The 20,922-nt window shown below is 35.2% G+C and overlaps 1 long non-coding RNA gene across 3 annotated transcripts in view; it reads right to left on the bottom strand.

The window, feature by feature from the left end:
* The window catches only part of LOC141512688 (uncharacterized), a 70,537-nt gene extending 49,979 nt beyond the window's left edge, over positions 1–20,558 (bottom strand). For all 3 annotated transcript variants that reach the window (XR_012475574.1, XR_012475575.1, XR_012475573.1), the window contains exons 1-2: positions 20,452–20,558; positions 4,600–4,712 (exon numbers count right to left, since the gene is read on the bottom strand). This is a non-coding gene — a long non-coding RNA (uncharacterized LOC141512688). The remainder of the gene's footprint in view (positions 1–4,599; positions 4,713–20,451) is intronic.
* Between the last annotated feature and the right edge of the window lie 364 nt (positions 20,559–20,922).

A 20,922-nucleotide genomic window follows, 5' to 3' on the forward strand; every position in this document is an offset into this window, starting at 1 on the left:
GACCACTATAATCCCTGGAACATTCCAGAAGCTTAATAAATGATGGCTAATTTAAATCAAATTGAGGTAAAATAGAATCAGAAGCTACCTGGAGTGGTAGGGAGAACAAATAATAATTAATCATATTAGTACACAGCAAAATATTTATGAGAATTTTCAGATTGAGAACTTGTACGTGAAATAGGAAGATAAACAAATCAGCCCTGGACTGGGAATAAGGAGATTTTTGTCTGAGTCCCATATGTGAACATCCTTAGCTTTGTAGCTAGTAGCAAGTCATAAACTGAGCCTCAGTTCCTTCAGCTATAAAAATGTAGGTAATAATAAATGTACTATCTATTTCAAAGGTGTTGTGATGATGTCATGGTGCCAACCTTATGATACTATTTAAATGAATAACTTACTCCAGAGTCATATGTGTGCCAATAAGTCTCTTTTATAATTGTTCCTCTTCCACTTTAAAGTTTTAATACATAGTTCCACTTCTAATATTTTGCTGCATAGTTCAAATTCTGCTTCTGACATAAACAGACTCTGTGACCCCCAGCAATTTACTTGGTTTCTTAATGCTCTGAATAAATCTTGTAAGAGTATCAATTTCAGAGAGGATGGTTATCTGTATTAGTAGAAGAGGTTTTATTTTTTTATCTATGAAGTTTTATTTACCAATGCAATCCAAATCCCAGGCATAGTCTCATGCATCCACATTCATCTCTCTCTCTCTCTCTCTCTCTCTCTCTCTCTCTCTCTCTCTCTCTCTCTCTCTCTCTCCCTATCCATCTATATGGTCACCCATTTGTCCATCTTGAGCTATTTACATTACTATAAATGATATCATTGCTGCATTATCATTTATGTATATTTAGCAAATAATAGAATTTGTTGTTTCCTCAAAAAAATTTATGTACATCTTTACTGTGATAATTGATGTTGCTTGGTGGAGGGTTATTGTTTTAGTCAAATGTAGAGAAAGCTTCTCTCTCTCTCTCTCTCTCTCTCTCTCTCTCTCCCTTTATATTTATATACTAGATCCTTGACTTGAGATTCATTTATGAAGTTTTCCAGTCAGTGTATTTTTCTCTATCTTTATATTCATATCTTTTAGTTGTAGCAATCTTTATATACATATGCATATTTTAACAAGCATAAATACATAAATATGCACATGAATTTATTGCTGTTATATATATATGTGTATACATGATATACATACCTTCATACATATTATATATCTATCAGCCTATATCTCTATCTCTATCATCTATCATCTATCAATCATCTATCTATCATCTTTCTATCAGTATATCTATCATCTTTCTATCAGTCTATCTATCTATCAATCATTTTTCTATCAGTCTATCTATCATCTTTCTACCAGTCTATCATCTTTCTATCAGTCTATCTATCTATCTATCTATCTATCTATCTATCTATCTATCTATCTATCTATCTGTCTATCTATATTGTGAACCAAACTCTTGACCTGAAATTCTTTCATGAAGTTGATGAGTCTGCTTTTCTAGATCTTTATATTCTATATTTATAAATTCTATGTCTTTTAGTTACAGCACATCCTTGTAAGAAATGAAACAAAGAAACCATTGTTCTATGTAGAGTAATTATATGTTATCATCAAAAGGAGTGTGGTAGCAGTCCATAGAAATATATAGAAGGAAACTGGTGGCTTTATGTTTGTTTATTTGTTTTGACCTGGGAAAAGGGGTAAAGAATTAGGAAAAGAGAAATCAAAAACCAGATCCCAGTTTGGGAGAAAACTGTGATTCTTTTATTAATCTCCACTTGTCCATCCCTGTTTTTTTGTCCTTTATGTCAAATTCACATACTTCTGTCAACTTTCATAAGCCTTTCCCTAGCCACTTGTCCCCATCTGAATCAGAATCATTAATTAAATCATTGTTTCACGCTCCCACTAGATCTACTGGGAACTGGGAAGGAAGACTTGAGCTTAACCCAGGCCTTTCTATACGAAGTAGTTTTAATCAATAATGCTGAAAACTGGCTGGAGTATTTAAACAAGGAAAAGTAATAAAATAAATAGCTAGATTTGGCTAGTGATGGAAATAGTGCAGACTAGGAGGAAGGTTTGCAAGATTTGTGGAGACGCAGTTTCATTGCTGACTCTCCAACTTACTGTGTACTTGGGCAAATGGCTTGACCACTAAGGCCTCCGTTTCTTCATCCATAAAATTGAAGGGTTAGGCTAAGTAAACTTTAAGGTTTTCCTGTCTTGACGACTACCATTCCATCAATGTTGTCAATTACCCTGGCTTTGGAATTTTAGGGAAAAAAAGAAAAAATTAGGATGCTATTCAAGGAGTTCTTAATTGGGCCACTTATCTTTGAAATCTTCTAGAATCAAGGCCCAGAAAATTACTCAATTCCATATTTTGATTCATCATTATCATTACCAGTTCTACACCCACGAAGATATTTTAAAAAGAGGAAACAAATCTATCTCTAAGATATTTAAATCAGAATGGGATGTGTGTGTGTGATTGTATGCATAATTGTCAAAATATCTTGAAAACAAAAGAGATGTCCATCATTTGAGGAATGATTGAACATATACTCTATAAAAATAATAGAATGATATTGTTGGAAACAGTCAATATGAAAGGTTCAGGGAAACATTGGGATACATGAACTGATACAAAGTGAAGTAAGCAAGAGTAGGAAACCAAGCTAAAAAAATCAGACAAATCTTACAAAGTAACTCTAATATTGTAGATTAAAATCAAATCAAATTAAATTATTTGGAATTAAAATAACCAAGTTTTGTTCTGAATAAAAAAGTGAGAAAATGTCTCCTTTCTTTCATTACATAGGTTGGTGGTGGGATAGATGACTAGGGCCAGATTTTATACAATTATATATATATATGTGTATTTTCACATGATTATAGACTCAATATCTTCATATATAATTAAATGCATAAAATTTAAATATGTAAAATCAAAATTTAAGAACATTAAAAAATAATGTAATAACCCTCCTCCAAGAAATATAAATTAACATAGTAAAGTTAAAGTATATATTTCCTTTTCATTGGGCAACACCCATATTAATATATATATATATATATATATATATATATATATATATACACCCAACATAAAGTCAGATATGGTTATTGAACTGTTTTTCTTTTTTTTGTTTCTTTTAGAATCTTTGCCATATGCTTTGACTTCCTGGGTGGGTGGTTGAAGAATTATGCTCATCTATAAAATGAATGGCTTTGACTGAGTAACCTACAAAGTCCCTTCTAGTTTAAACAATATTCCTATAAAAATAATAAAAAAAATGAAATGGAAGTAAAAAGTATCAATAAACTAAAATATTAAAAATATTTGACTTACTTTTCATCTAGTCACTCAAACTACAATTTAGAAATAAAAATGAATTCGAATAAACTATTTTCTTTATATTTTGATACATAAGACTTTACCACTTGCAGTCTTTTTCTTTATGGCCAAAACTCAATATATTGGTGCTCTAAAAATAATTTGGACTGCACAGATGCAAAAAAAAGAAAAAAGTTCACTCTCTACCATCCTCATGCATATAGTGAATAACAGAAATCACTGTCCTACTTGACTGCTTAATGCTTATACAAATTTTGACATACTTATTTTTTTGTAAATGAGCCTATTTAAGCAGGAAAGATGAGCAAAATGCCAAAGAATCACTTAATTTGGGGTAAGTAACTTTCTGGAAAGAAGCACTGAGAAGGGGAGTAAGAAAGGTAAGAAAGAAAAGGACAAGAAATTCTAAGTAGACACTTCACCATGTTGATTTTCCTTGTGGACAGTAGTCTCCTTTCTTTTTCATACTCAATCCTTTACACTTTATCACCTCAGGCAAAGAGAGAAGCATGAAATGATCGGGAAAACTTAAAAGAGAATGAAGTTCATAGGTCAGGATCAGTCCGGAACAGCTGGGACACCTTGTGAATTACTAGACTGTGAAAATGTTTCAGAAAAACAAAACAAAACAAAACAAAAACAAACCCAAGTATTTGGTGACCTAGTCATTAGGGCGCAAATCTCAGACTCCTTTTCATGAAATGTCTATGATGTTTTGTTACTGAGTAGACACAAAAAGTCTTCCTAATGATGATTTTAACAGATCAGGATATTTCCAGAATCATCACTTTGGAGCATGTTATTAAGATACTGACATACAGGTGAGGTTTGATGACTTGTGAACCATATATCAGTTATTTAAAACTGCAGGTAATTGAGTAACTATTCATTGAAACACCAGTTCGGGCACTTAACTATTTCCCCTTTGGGCTCTGTCTATACGCATAGCCATTGTGACAGAATTTACTTTTTTAAATTAATTCAGTCAAACAAAGTATTTTTTGGTTTTTTTTTAAGGTAGGGACCCTGAATTATGCCAACTAACAACTGTGATTGACTGATTCTTTTTTTTTAACATTTCAGTGAAAAACTGCTGAACAGACAAATTTAAGTTGTTGGTTAAACTACGTATGCATCTTCATGTTAAATTATATATGTATGTAAACAGATATGCATGTACATTAGTGTATCTTTTTGTATATACACATATACTCACTCAGACAATGAGGCATCTTGACATTGTATTGAGCCCTACAGACGCAAAGAAAGGCAAAAACGTATTCTCCAGGAATGAATTCATAGTCTGAGAAACACAAACCAACTTGCAACCTAGGGAAAAGAAAGAAAGTTGCCCTGGCAATCGGGTAGATTGTGCAATCTTTTAACCCCTTAATTGTCAGGGTTAGCCATTGTTGATTGGGCATTGATTTGCTTGGGCAGAGAAGGCATGTTTATCTGTAAGGATTAATATCCATATTTATATCTATGTCTGCATCTATAGCTATGTCTATGTCCAAGTGTCTATCTGCATCTATATCACCTATGCTGTTCGGTTATTCAGTCATGTCTGACTGTTATGACCCTGTGTGTCATGCTGGCTGTAGGGCTTTCTTGGGCAAGAATACTGGAGTGATTCACCATTTCCTTCTCCAGTGGTTTAGGGGAAACAGAAGTTAAATAACTTGCCTGGGGTTATTTAACGACACAAGGGCAAGGACTTCTTTTTCATTTTTTTCTTTGCATTCCCAGGATTTAGCAAAATCAAATTAATTGTAAAAATGCTATAGTAAGTGGTTGTTGACTGATTGAACATGTGTTTGACTGAGGAAGACCTATCTCCCAAACAGACTCTGATTTTTTTATGTGTATGACCCTAATAAAGTAAATTAACTTCAGATTGGTCAATATAATTGTACAATATAATCATTTTTATTATTTAAATTTATATTAGTATAACTATTGTGTATTACCCTTTGGTATTACTTACATCATCATCTTTTAATATAAACATGTTTTCTGCTTCACATTAGCATATCTGTTTCCCCTATTTTGAGACTGACTGTCAAAAACAAAAAAAATAATTATTTATGATTTAGTGAAAAAACAATTCTTTTTTATTCCATTCTTCCTTCCTTCCTTTTTTATCTTACTTTTTAAAAAATGTCTTCTCTTTTTCTATTCTCCCTTTCTTCTTATCCTCCTTCCTAACTCCTATTTGGTCCTTCCTTTTCTTTCTCTATTCCTCATTCCTCTGTTTCTTTAGTATAGCTGAATTCTAATTGATGCAAATACCCCTAAAGTGACACTATGTAATGAAACTTTCACTATTCCAAATTAGTTAGGTTAGATACGGTAATTGGTTGTAGCCTCCTTTCCTTCTCTTCCTCTCTACCTCCCTCACTTTTCTTCCTTTCTTCCTTCCCCCCTTATTTTTTCTTTTCCTATTTCTGCTGAACTGAGCCGAGGAAAGAAATAACTTCTTAGCTCTGATTCTATTAAAACATGTCTAAAACATGATCTTGAAATAGTATGATATGAAGGTAAGTCGAATTAATAGTTTTGACTCAAATGCCACATATTGAAAGCTCAGGAAGAAATAGCTATGCCTGAGTCTTCAGGAAATGCAATCTTTTCTTGGTAATGATTATGCTCTCCTTCTAAAGTCATTATTTCATCAGTGAAGAAAAAACAATGTCAACACTTATTGAATTTTCCAGCTCTAACAGTGTCTCTAGTTCTCTCAATGTACTTCTCATGTACTGTATTTCTATACCTCTGTTCACTGGAAATGGTTCAAAGAGGGACTGCCAAATCTTGTAGTTTAGTGATGATTGTAAATAAACAAGCAATTTTCAAAATTATTTTTTGCATTGCACAGTACTCATTCATCACAAATCATAGGATTTAGAGCTGGAAGGGACCAACTGCTTGTTGATTTATGGATTAACCAGGTCTACCTAAGCTAAGTAAATTAGGGAAATGAGACAACTATTTATATAAGAGCTGCACAAATACTTTGTGATATTTTGAATTTAATTTTTTTGGAGGGGATGGAAGAGTGATCAGTGTATGAAACTATGCTTTTATTGGTATGAAAAAAATTCTTGTGAAAATACTTTCCTCTGAAACAGATGAGTAATTTGTCTGTATTTTTTTAGTCTTAGACAATTTCCTAGGAACATTAGACATTAGGTGCTATTTTCAGTGCCATTTACCTCATGTGTCAGAGGAAAGATTGAACTCACCTGAATTCAAAATTTTCTGCTCTACGCATAATATGATTAAAATCATCATACTGCCCTATTTCTCCAAGTAGGAGCCCAATCAGTTTTAGTTGTTGAATAATTGCTAAAATCACAACCACTGGATTTAAAAAAACCCCTCAGAAATGGAAGAGAAACCAGAGACATGTTTTATTTATTCGAGTTGTTATTGTATGGTTTCAGTTGTGTCTGACTCTTTATGACTCGATTTGGGATTTTCTTGACAAAAGTAATGTGGGCATGGCTTCCCACTTCCTTCTTCGGTTAATTTAATAGATGAGGAAATTGAAGCAAATAGGGATAAGTGATGTGCCAAGGATGACAGAGACCAGATTTGAATTCAGGATGATATTTTTTGATTCCTATCTACTCTATCCACTATGTCACCCAGTTGCCCCTCATAAAAGAGTACAAAATACTATAATCAATTGAATCAATTTTTTTCCCATTTTATAGAAGAGAAAACTGAGACTGAGAAAGGTTAAGTGACTTGCCAGGATCACACAACTAAATAAATATTTGAAGAAGGCTATAAAGTGATATCTTCATAATGCTTCTGTCCAGTTCCCAAGTCCTATTGCTTCTTAGACATCCCAAACATATTTCAACCTTGATATGTGTTTCTGTTGAAGACATCACTATTTTCTAAACTCTTAGCTTTTTCAATATTCTTGTCTAAAGAGAAGTGGCCAATTCAAACCTGGGACTGATGATGTGGAATGGAGGAGACCTTTAAAGGACAAGTTTTCTGTAAATTTTTCCCATCCACTCTCTATGTGATAAAGAAAAGCCTTTTGAGGGTGGATAAAGCACCAGTCTTGGAGTCAGGAGAATCTGAGTTCAAATTCAATTTCAGACACTTAATAATTACCTAGTTGTATGAACTTGGGCAAGCTACCTAAAACCATTGACATGCAATAACCAAAAAAAAAAAATCTTTTGGATGACTACTGAGACAGAATGGAGAGCACTTGCAAGAGCCATTAGCTGGCCAAATGGCGGCTATTGTGGCAAGGATTTCTGTAAGTTCCTACATGGGTTGAAAGAGAGGGCATTAGATCTTCTAATACTGATCCACACAACAGAATCAACTTGTGGTCCTGACTATGACCTGATTGTTTTTTTATTTCCTTGTATCTTCCTCATCTATACATTCTTCCTTTTAGCTGAAGGAGCATTGAAAATGATTATGGACTTCTGGCCAGAGTGGTGAAGAGAAGCCAGGTATTGTTTTATGATCTTCTGGTTTTCCCTTGGAACTAACGTGAACCAAGCCTTTTAACAGATTTTTGGATCAACAGGTCTATCTTAGGGGAGTGTGGGTGAGCCAGGGAGAGAGACTAGAGACCCAGCACAGGGGCAGCAGGGTGAGACTAATGAGCACAGGGGCACCAGGGACTGACCTGAGTATAGCCATGGAAGCATTTGCTGTATTCATGGTATGGTGGGTGGGAAAGCTCCAGCTAGGAGGCCCAGACATCTCTCCTGTCAGTTCTGCTGTTCTGGAAGTACTCATGAGCCCCCATGGTTCTAGATGAATCCCCTCCCCTTCATTCCTGTGGAATAGCATGGTAACTTTCTCCAGAAGAAACAGCATCCCCCTGGTGTTTACAACTTGCCCTGAGGCTCATGTGTGGGCTGCAGATATCCCCAAGCACTGATAGGGATTAAATCCATTAAATTTCTAGTTGAGGGTCCAGTCCACATTGTTTGAGGACAGCCCAGATCCTGCCAAGCAGACCCCCTTCCCCATTCCTTCCAGGACTAGAGAGTGGACCACTAATCAATATTACAGACAATCCAGAGAAAACTTCTGGCATCCCCAACAGGTGGACTAACTGAGTAACCCCCTGAAGTAGGCAAGGCCTCTAGGGATTTCAATGCCTAAGGTCTGTGAACCAGCCCCTCCATCAGCACAAGATCCTAGAGAAAGGACCCAAAATGAAGAAAGGACAGTGGAAAGTGGCTTGCATTGAATGTTACCTTGAAGACAAGGACTCTAACTCCGAGACAACTAGAACTACAGAGGAGAATATGAATTGGTGTCCAGCCCAGAAAGACTTCTTAGAAGAGATTAAGAAGGAGTTTGAAAATCAAATAGAAATGCAAGAGAAAATTAACATCTTACAACAAAAAACAAATCCTTTGATAATACAATTGAACAAGTGAAAAAAAAAAGAAAATAATTCACTCAGAAACACAACTGGGAAAATGGAAAACTCCTTCACAAATAGAATTGACCAATTAGAAAAGGAGATGCAAAGATAAAGAAAACTCTTCTCTAAAAAAATGGAATCTGTGGAAGCTAATGACTTCATGAGACAGAAAAAAAATCTGTTAAACAACCCCAAATATATGAAAACATGGAAGAAAATATAAAATACCTCATTGGCAAAATAACAGACCTGGAAAATAGATCAAGGAGAGACAGTTAAAGAATCATAGAACTTCATGAACACTTGAAGAGAAAAAATCTGGACTCCATAATTTAGGATATAGTGAAAGAATATTGCCTTGATATCCTGAAATCAAAGGGCAAAAATGTCATTGAAGGAATACACCAATCCTTTCTTAAAAGGGATCCTAAAATGAAAACACCATGGAATATCGTGGCTAAACTCTAGAACTATCAGATCAAGGAACAAATTCTGAAAATAGACATAAGGAAGCAATTCAAAAATGAGGAGCCACAGTCAGGATTACACAGAACCTGCTGCATCAACATTAAAGGATCAAAGGGCCTGGAATATGATATTACAGAGAGCAAGGGAGCTTGGAATGCAGTCAAGCATTCACTATCCAGCAAAACTGAGTCTTCTCTTCCAAGGAAAAAAGATGGACAATTAAGAAAATAGGAGAATTTCAACATTTTTCTCATGAAAAGAAGAACTAAATAGAAAAATTAGTCTTCAAACAGGAGGCTCAAGAGATATATGAAAAGGTACGGGGGTGGCGGTGAAACTGTTATCCAATAAGATAAAACTGGCTATATCCCCACCTGGGAGAAAGATTCACATAACTCTTAAGAATTGTAATCCTATTAGAGGTACTATAGATAGCCAGAAGTAATGGACACACATGACTTGTCTGTGACTCTGATAGAGTGATTTAAAAATAATAATTTCTTATAAAGGGAAGGGGTCAGTAAAGAATTGAAGGGATGGAGGAGATTGAATGGGGTAAGATACATCAGATGAAGAGATACACAGGACCTAATGCAATAGAGGGGAAGAGGGAAGAGGAGAGGAGGTGAGAACCGCATGAATCTTACAATCATCATATTTGGGGATGAGGTATTAACACACACATACACACTCAGTTGAGTTTGGAAACATCTTTTCTTTCAAGAGAGAAAAGGGAGGGAGGGGAGGAAAAGAGGAAATGGCACAACAAAGGGAAGGAAGAAGTGTCAAAGAGAAAGGGGAAAGAAAAGGGTAGGGGATTAGATAGAAGGAAGGAAAGGCATTCAGAAGCAAAATATTGGACAATAGGGATAAGATGAAAAAAAGGAAAAATAAAAATGGAGGGAAGATAGCATGGTGGGCAATTAAGAGTTTGTAATTATAACTTTGAATGTGAGTTACAAATTATAACTTTGAATGTGAATGGATGAGCTCTCCCATAAAATGGAAGTAGATAGCAGAGTGGATTAAAAAGCAGAATCCCACAACTTGCTGCTTACAAGGAATTCATTTGAAGCAGAGAGATACATACTGAGTAAAGTTAAAAGGCTAATATATTTCAGCTGAAGTGAAAAAGGCAAGGGTAACAATCCTTATCTCAGACAAAGCAACTGCAAAATTGAATCTCATTAAAAGAGATGAAGAAGAAAACTATATCCTCCATAGACAATGAAACAAATTCAGTACTAAATATGAACGCACCAAGTGGTATAGCATACAAATTCTTAGAGGAGAAGCTGAATGAGTTACAGGAAGACAGGCAGCAAAATTCTACTGGTGGGAAAACACAACCTCCTTCTCTCAGAGTTAGATAAATCTAGCCATAAAATAAACAAGAAGGAAGTAAAAGAGGTAAATAGAAAGTTAGAAAACTTGTACATGATAGACCTTTGAAGAAAACTGAATGGGGATAGAAAGGAACATGCCTTTTTTCCTGTGGTACATGGCACCTACACAAAAATTGGCCATTTACTAATAACCAAATCCAGAAAGGCAGAAATATTGAATGCATCCTTTTCTGTTCATGATGCAATAAAAAACATTTGTTATCCTGAGTCATAGAGAGATAAACCTAAAACTAATTGGAAACTAAATAAATTCATTTTAAAGAATGAGTGGATTAAACAATAAATTATAGAAAAAATAGTAATTTCATCCGAAATAATGACAATAACAGGACAACATACAAAAATTTAAGGGATACAGTCAAAGCAGTCAATAGTGAATATATTATATCTCTAAATGTTTACATGAATAACATAGAGAAAGAGGAAATCAATGAACTAAGCATACAACTGAAAAAGTTAGAGAAAAACAAATTAAAAACACCCAATTAAATACCAAATTAGAATATCTAATATTTAAAGAAGAAATTAATAAAATTAAAATCAAGAAAACAATTGAATAAAGAAACCCAAGATATTGTTTTGTGAAAAAAACAATAAAAATAGATAAACCTTTGGTTAATTTTATTAAAAAAGAAAGAAGAAAACCAAATGACTATCATCAAAAATGAAAAAGATGAACTTACCACCAATGAGGAGGAAATTAAAGTAATAATTTGGAACTATTTTGTCCAACTGTATGCCAATAAATTTGATAATCTAAATTAAATGGATGAATATTTACAAAAACATAAGTTGCCCAGGTAAATGAAGAGGAAATTAAATACCCAAATAACCCTATCTCAGAAAAAGAAATTCAACAAGACATCAGTGAACTTCCTAAGAAAATATCTCCAGGGCCAGATAGATTCACAAATGAATTCTATCAAACATATAAGGAATAATTGGTTCAAATTCTATATAGACTATATGGAAAAATAGGTGAAGACAGAACTCTGTCTAATTTCTCCTATGAGACCAATATGGTGCCAATACCTAAACCAAGAAGAGTCAAAACAGAGAAAGAAAATTATACATCAATTCCTCTAATAATTATGGATACAAAAATCTTAAATAAAATATTAGCCAAGCTGTTACAACAAATTTTCACTAGGATAATCCATTATGACCAGGCAGAATGTATTCCAGGAATGCAGTATTGATTCAATGTTAGGAAAACTGTCAGTATAATTGATTATATCAATAACAAACCTAACAGAAATCATATGATTATCTCAATCGATGCTGAAAAAGCCTTTGACAAAATACAGCACCTATTCCTAGTAAAAACACTAGAGAATATAGAAATAAATGTATTATTCCTTGAAATGATAAGCAGTGTCTATCTGAAACTATCAACAGACATTATATGCAATGGGGATAAGCTAGAAACATTCCCAATAAGATCAGGAGTGAAATAATATTGTATTAGAAATGTTAGCTTTAGGGGCAGCTAGGTGGCTCAGTGGATAGAGCACCTGCCCTGGAATCAGGAGGACCTGAGTTCAAATCCTGTCTCAGACACTTAATATTTGCCTGTGTGACCTTGGGCAAGTCACTTAAATCCCATTACCTTAAATAAAAAAACAAATTTAAAAGAAAAAGAAAAGTTTACTTTAGCAATAAGAGAAGAAAAAGAAATTGAAGGAATTAGAATTTGGAAGGAAGAAGCAAAACTCTCATTCTTTGAAGATGACATAATGTTATATCAGGAGAATTATAAAAAATCATCCAAGAAACTACTAGAAACAATTAGCAACTTTAGTAATGTAGCAGGATATAAAATGAAACCACACAAATCCTCAGCATTTCTATATATTACCAACAGGATACAACAACAGCAAGAGTTAGAAAGAGAAATTTAATTTATTTGATGTTAATTTTTAAAATAATATCAGACAACACAAAATACTTGGGAGTGTACAAGGCAAACTCAAAAACTCTATGAAAACAGCTATGAATAAATAAATAAATGAATTAATGAATGAATGAATGAATAAAAAATTAGATCTTAATAACTGGGCAAATAGCCATTTTACATGGATAGGTCAAGCTAATATAGTAAAAAATGACAATTCTACCTAAGTTAAACAACTTATTTAATTGCCATATGAATCAAACTCCCAAAAACTCACTTTAGTGAGCTAGAAAAAATTGTAACTAAATTTATGGGGAGAAACAAAAAGTCAAGAATATCAAGGGATTTAATGAAAAAAATGCAAAAGAAGGCAGCTTTTCCTTACCAAATCTAAAATTATATTGTAAAGCATAAGTCATAAAAATTGCCTGATATTGGCTAAGAAATAGAGTGGCGGATCAGTGGAATAGGTTAGGTCAAAAGAGACAGCAGGAAATGATTATAGTAATCTGCTTTTTGATAAACACAAAGAGTCCAGCTTCTGGCATATGAACTTACTCTGATAAAAACTGCTGGGAAGGGAATGGCTAGGTGGTGCAGTGGATAGAGCACCAGCCCTGGAGTCAGGAGTACCTGATTTCAAATCAAGCCTCAGACACTTAATAATTACCTAGGTGTGTGGCCTTGGGCAAGCCACATAACCCCAATTGCCTTGCAAAACAAACAAACAAAAAAACAAAACCTGCCAGGAAAACTGGAAGATCTTATGGCAGAAACTAGGATTAGACCAGCATCTCACATCCTATGCTAAAATAAAATCAAAATAGGTACAGGATTTAGACAAAAAAGACAATATTACAAGCAAATTAGGAGATCAAAGAATGGTTTACCTGTCAGATCTATGGAAAGGGGAGCAGTTTAAGACCAAGGAATAGATAGAGAACATTATAAAAAAGAAACTGAATAATTTTAATAGATTAAATTAAAAGCTTTTGCACAAACCAAACCACTCTAACCAAGATCAAAAGAAAGGTCGTATATTGGGGAACAATTTTTACAATGAGTATTTCTGACAAAGGACTCATTTCTAAAATATATAGAGAATTGAATTAAATTTATATAAAAAAGCCATTCCCCAACTGACAAATGATCAAAGGATGTGCAAAGGCAATCTGCAGATGAGGAAATCAAAGCTATCTATAGTCATTTGAAAAATTACTCTAAATCATTACTGATTAGAGAAATGGAAATTAAAGCATAACTCAGGTACCACCTCACACTTATCAGATTGGCCAAAGGGACCTAAAAGGATTATGATCAATGTCTGAGGGGATGTGGGAATTCTAGGATACTAATGCATTGTTGGAGCTGCAAACTGATCAACCACTCTGGAAAGCAGTTTGGAATTATGCCCAAAGGGCAATAAAAGTTGGCATTGCTTTTGATCCAGAAACCCCAATGCTAGGTCTATACCCTTAAGAGATCGTGAAAAAGGGTAAAAACATCGCTTGTACAAGAATATTCATAGAAGCCCTATTTGTATTGGCAAGGAAATCAAGGAGATACCCATCAATTAGAGAATGGCTGAACAAATTGAGATATATGAATGTGATGGAACATTGTTGTTTTATTTGAAATCAGGAGGGATGGGATTTCAGGAAAACCTGTAAAAACTTGCATTAATAGCAGAACTAGAAGAACACTGTACACCCTAATAACAACATGGGGATGATGATTAACTTTGATGGACTTGCTCACTCCATCAGTGTAATAATTAAGGATAATTTGGGGAGATCCATGATAGAGAATAACAGAAGGAACTGTGGTATTTAAATAAAACCAAAGTATTATCTTCAATTTTTAAAGAGTCATTTTAGGTATTACATAATTTTGCTATCTCTAATATTTTCTTCTTAAGGATAAGTTTTTTTTTCTATCAACACATTTAATTTTGATATATGCATATCATGGAAACAAATGTAAAGACTATCAGATTACCTTCTGTTGGGGAGGGAGGGGAGAGGGAAGGGAGGGAAAGGAAAAATTGTAAAATTCAAAATCTTGCAAAGAATGATTGGTAGAAACTACTATTGCATATAATTGGAAAGCAAATAAAATATTTATATAGAAAAAATAAAATGCTTATGAATTTTTAGGTTCCAAAAGATGAGGCAATTGAGCTGCCAGAGGTCTAATAAGAGTATAGTTTCCCAATGGTCAAGCCAAGTGAGTCTTCACCAAAAACCTGAGCAGTAAACTATAGTGTTCTAGCCTTATAATGAAATGACCCTATGGTTAAGATCCCAAGCTCTGCAGGCAAAACAGAGACTCCACTCCACATCACTTTGAAGTGAATTTCTTAGGGTGAGCCCCAGAGATTTAAATGATAGAAAACATAGTGTGTCCTTAGTTCCATGATGGTAGTCATCGCACTACTTTTCTTGCCACATGCTCTCTATTAATCTTCCTTTGCAAAGATAATTTAAAGCTAACATTAAATTACTAGTGATTAACTTATAATTGAGTGAATCGATGACATAGAAGAAGAGATACTCACTGCAACTGGAGAGAAATATTGCAGAGACAAACGCATCAGAATGAGGGCTTAAGGCAATAGGAGAAGAGCCACATCCTCATCCCAGGTATCTCTAGGACTCGAAGGGTGAAATTTAACCTTTACTCTGGGGATCCAGTTTCTCAGACTTAGTGACAATTGGAATGAGGACCCAAGAGTTTAACAAGATTACAGTTGATCATGCACAGGTCATCATACTACCTTTCCAATGGCAAAGTCTTGCCATTTCTGCTTCAATATCTTTATTTTTCTATTCTTTACAAACACAATCACCACTGTAATTCAGGCCCTCACTGTTTCTCACCTATATTGCTGAAATGACTTCTTAATTCTTTTCCCAACCCTTTTCCCATTCTAGTTCATCTGAAATACTATTGCCTAAATGATTTCTTTTAGGCATAAAGCCAACTATGTTGCTCCCTTACTTGATATATTCCAGGAGTCAACTCCTTATTGCCTCTAGGATCAACACAAATTCTTTCATTTAGTTTTTAAAGCCCTTCAGAACCTAAACCCAAACAATAGTCCCTTTCTTTTTGATTATTACCACTGCTACCCTGAAACTAATCTTTCTCCATTCTTCTTACTTGACTCACCACCTCTCATTTGTATCTCCTTGCAACTGTTTTTCCTAATAAATAATATGTATTCCTCCTTTCTACTTCAATGATTCTTTCTCTTCTCTCAATATGCTCCTCTGTTGCATTCTTTTCAGATTCCCATGATACACACACATACACACACATAAACACACACACACACACAGACACACACACATAGGAATACCTACTCTTTAAAGGGCATAAAAACTGTGAGCCCACCAGGATGATGAGGGGTCTTTTATCTAAGAGAGATGGTTGAATGACCCCCCTTTTATTGATAGACATGCTGGACTTATTAATAAAATGATTAAATTACCCAGGAGCTTTGTTTCTCAGAACTTTTTTTTTAAGTTCCAGGAATTGTTAGTTTTCTTCAAAGCTCATCTTTGGTATTACTTACTCTGTGAGATCTTTCCCCATCCCCCTAACCTATACTTAAACCAGTTATTAGTGATTTTATCTTCCAAGTACTAATATGCATTTTATAGCTGTTTGCTTATTCATATGTAAGGAAAATATAATCTCCCTGATATCAGAGATTTTATCATTTTTTTTTAATCCAAGTGTGGATAGAGCCTTGGACTAGAAGACAGGAAGTCCTGGGTTCAAATCCTCAAAAACATTCTATATGTGTGACTCTGGTCAATTCACTTAACTTCTCTTTACTTCAGTTTCTTTACCTGTAAAATGCGAGATCTGGTCACCTCAGCCAGTTTCTTTCAAACCCTAAATCTATGACCTTATGATCCAAAATATCCAACATTCAGTAAAGTGACTTCCATATAGTAGGTGCTCTCCTTGTCCTTTTGTATGTATGTATTTACTGGAATATTGATGAGAAAGAAAAAAAATCAGTTAGTAAAACTTCATCTAGCTTTATCTATATGGAAGGAGGAATTATTGATGAACCACTGTGCTATAGTGGGAAGTGAGCAAATCAAAGGTTATAGTGAGGTAGAGGAAAGGAGGCCAATCACTTAACCTCACTGGACTTCAGTTTTCCCTCCTATGAAATGAAGAGGTAGCATTGGGTGGCCCGACCGTCACATTCCAGATCCATGATCCTAGAACCAAAGCACCATACCTCACTCCCACATCCTAGGTATTCCCCACTTTAGACATTCCCACACACAGACTGACCTTTCAGGACTGCAAATACCGCCTGTATAAAGTTGGCAGAATTAGGTCCACACCGACACTAGAGCAGAGAGGAAACATGTAGGGAAGGTCTGGAATTCATTAATAAAATCGAGTTGTAGCCCATGTGTCCCCCTTTACCAACAACTCCTAGAAATCCTTGAGATCGGCTCTGCCTGAGTATTCCATCTCCATCTGGATGAGCTCCAGATCCTCCCAACTTCTTGAGTAGTATTTTATGTCTAATATTTCTTAAATGGTTTTCTTAGAACATTTCTGCCAATAAGGGCGTATATAAATTGCCGCAGCCTGAAGTGATGCAGTGTTAACATCTCATCTGAAACCCTCATGAAAGTCCATAAAACAGGGAGGTTTATGTGACTGCCAACTGCACCCTGGGAGTCGGTCCTCCGTTGTTCTCAAGGATGAAAATCAGACAGTTCTGGACAGTTGGAAACAATGCATTCATCTTCATCTCTGACTCTCAGCTCAGTTTGTTGTTGCCTAGTCATTACTGGGATGAGTGGAACATATTTTATGAACAGAAACAATAACTTGCATTAGAACTCAAAGGGAAAATTTATTTTATTTGTTTGAGAATGATCATAGAATAATTTATATCCACCCATATATATGGTTTAGACATACATGTGCATACACATATATGTATCAATCGAGAGTCTGCATTTATTATGTGCTTACTAGGATATGTTTGTTGAGTGTTTTTTAAATATAATCTCATTTTATCCTGCAATAATCCTGGGAGATAGGTGCTATCATCATCCTCATTTTACATTTGAGGCAAATAAAACTTAGGTCACTTGATCAGGTTTAAATCTGAAGTCAGATTTAGACTTCTATCTCCACTTCCAGAGCTCTCTGAATTGTGCAGCTTCTGAAGAATGGGAGGGGAGAGAGAAAAAGGGAGAGGGAGAGAGAGAGAGAGAGAGAGAGAGAGAGAGAGAGAGAGAGAGAGAGAGAGAGAATCTCCTTGTCCATGTCTATCTCTGTCTCTATCAGTCCATTCCTTATCATTCACTATGCTTGAGATGATCTTGTTACTATGCAGTTGCTTATCATGAAAGTATTTACTGGAATATTGATGAGAAAGAAAAAAAATCAGTTAGTAAAACTTCATCTAGCTTTATCTATATGGAAGGAGGAATTATTGACGAACCACTGTGCTATAGTGGGAAGTGAGCAAATCAAAGGTTATAGTGAGGTAGAGGAAGGGAGGCCAATCACTTAACCTCACCGGACTTCAGTTTTCCCTCCTATGAAATAAAGAGGTAGCATTGGGTGGCCCGACCGTCACATTCCAGATCCATGATCCTAGAACCAAAGCACCACACCTCACTCCCACATCCTAGGTATTCCCCACTTTAGACATTCCCACACACAGACTGACCTTTCAGGACTTATAAAATACTTATAAAATACAAATAGAGACAATTATTTTCCTGTTAGTTTCATCTACATTTGAGGGACACTCTAGTTGTAGAAAATTCTTGTAACCCCACTCCTCCAGTTTTTATGGTATTTAAGACCACAGATTTAGAATAAGAAGGGGCTTTAGGGATAACCATATCCAACCTCTTTATTATACAGATGAGAAAGATGAGATTCCTACCAGTTAAGTGAGGTGGCCTGGGTAAGCCAAGTCACAAATTGCATGATACAAGGTTCAGACATGAATCTTGTCAACTCCAAGACCAGAACACCAATCAATACGCCAGATTACAATTTTACTCCAAACCCTATCTGGTCATTTCTTTTGAAAACATGAATTATAATGAAAGGAAATCAGAGGAGCAAGAAATACAACCTTCACTATTAATATATAGCATAAACATATTATTTCAATTTTTTTTAAAAAAATATTTCTTCTGGATTTAGAGTTTCTACTATAAAACTAGGCAAACCATTTAAATTTTTTTACCATAAGTAATATTAGTAACACAGACATATGCATTTCACACTTTCCTTGATGGAAGCAACTTTAACATATCTGTTTTTCTTCCTAAGACTGAAATGTAGAAATGTTATCCCAAATGAAAGAAATAGTGAAGGCCATTTTTAAACATATTATAAAATGTGATATTCTTTCCCATTATTAACACTGCTGTGAAATACCATCTAGCAGAGTGTTTCAGAGTTACTATCCTTTTTAGAGAGCCTCTTTAAATAATATGTGTGTGTGTGTGTGTGTGTGTGTGTGTGTGTGTGTGTGTGTGTATTTTCTGCTTAATTTCTCAAAACAGGGGAAAAATCAATTTTTTTCCCAAGGAAAAAACTTTCCTTTATGCCCTTTACCCAAGTTATCTTCAAATATTTTAATTAATAAAGGAAGCATTTCATAAGTAAACCATCTGGGTGATGCTTTTGCTTTATTTATGGTGACTCAGGAATGAGACAATGGATCAGGAATCTAAGGTGTCAATAGGGTACAATCTGATGCACTGGAAGAATTCAGTGACATTTATTCCTCATTTGAAGGATGGAAGTTTTTATTTGGCAAATGAAGAATCCTTTTGAAATATTCTCCCTTGTTGTTTGCTTCATTTTTTTTTTTTGAGGAACTGGGGTTAAGTGACCGAACTTCCCCAAGATCACACAGCTAGGTAATTATTAAGTGTCTGAGGTTGAACTCAGGTCCTCCTGACTCCAGGGCCAGTGCTCTATCCACTGGGTCAAATAGCTGCCCTGCTTCATTTTTTTAAAGAAAGTATTTTTCCTGAGAAATATTCTGTTGCAAAAAAGTGTCAGTTATTTTATTATTTATTAGAAATTCCCACTATACTTAGTGACCACTGCCCTGTGCTGCTATTGGAGAGGTAGAGCTTGGTGGATCTCTTGGTCTCAGAAGCTACACTTGAGTCTGTACCCACCCTAAATATGGCACCAATATGAAGTCCCAAGGAAGACTGTAAGTTCAATGTTCACTCATAACTTGATTCTTCCCTATTCCCTTTCTGTTCCTCCTCACCTTACACAGTTGGATTAGACCAGTGAAGGCCTGAAATAAGAAAGACCTGAGTTCAAATCAGACCTCAGATACTTCTGACAAGTGACTTAACCTTTTATAGCCTTGGTTTCCTTATCTGTAAAATGGGTATGATCATAGCACCCACTTTTCAGTTTTGTTATCTGGGCCAAATGAGAGAATAATTGTAAAGAGTTAAGACAGTTCTTTGTCGAGGTCAACAGTTTGGGATCTCTCATTACTCTGACTAGAATCTGAATTTATTGCTCTGGTCAACCTATAGCAAAGTCTCCCAGAGGGACCAAGCTTAAGGGCTTGGCAGTCATATGCTTGGGGTCATCTCATTGCTCTGAGGTCCAAGCTGATGCTGATCTCATATCTTCCTTCTAACATCTTCCCTCCAGGCTGGTAGCTCATGGGAATGTATGTGTTTTGGGATATATTATCAAGCCAAGGTCCCAGAAATCCAAACAGTCAGGAATACCACAATTAGCCAGAATAGATCTCTGCAAAAATAACTCAACTTATGCCGGGTTTTTATTTACAACGCCGGCTTCTTTATGCTAGTCCGTCCTCTTACTCACCAGTCCAACACGTGATGAGTCTTCGGGGTACCTCCGGCCCCCACTCTTTGATGGGGGAAGAACCAGACAGAGCGCCTGAGGTGGATAATGAGTCTTTATTCTTCTGTGATCACATTCCCCCTCTCCCCAACCTCTGAGCAGACACTTTTATCCCCTCTGTCCTCCCTCCCATGAACTCTTACTCAATGAGGGGCCGAGTTCTGTAACATTCCCTTATAAGGTGATTATGTTTCCCCCTCTAAGCGACCGCCAAGCCTCTTCCCCCCGCCCCCAACAAACTTATCTAAAGGAAAAAAAAAATAAAGCACTATTTATGAATCACTTTATCCCTTAGACACAAACTGAGAAGAGAACAATTTCAAAAAGTTTCAAAAAAACACAGTTTGCTCCTAAGATTAAATGGTATTACTAGAATAAATGTTGCAAGAATTAATTTTTAAAATTATATTACAAATGAAATGAGAATAATGA

This window comes from Macrotis lagotis, chromosome 2, assembly GCF_037893015.1.
Source record: "Macrotis lagotis isolate mMagLag1 chromosome 2, bilby.v1.9.chrom.fasta, whole genome shotgun sequence".
Lineage (NCBI taxonomy): Eukaryota > Metazoa > Chordata > Mammalia > Peramelemorphia > Peramelidae > Macrotis > Macrotis lagotis.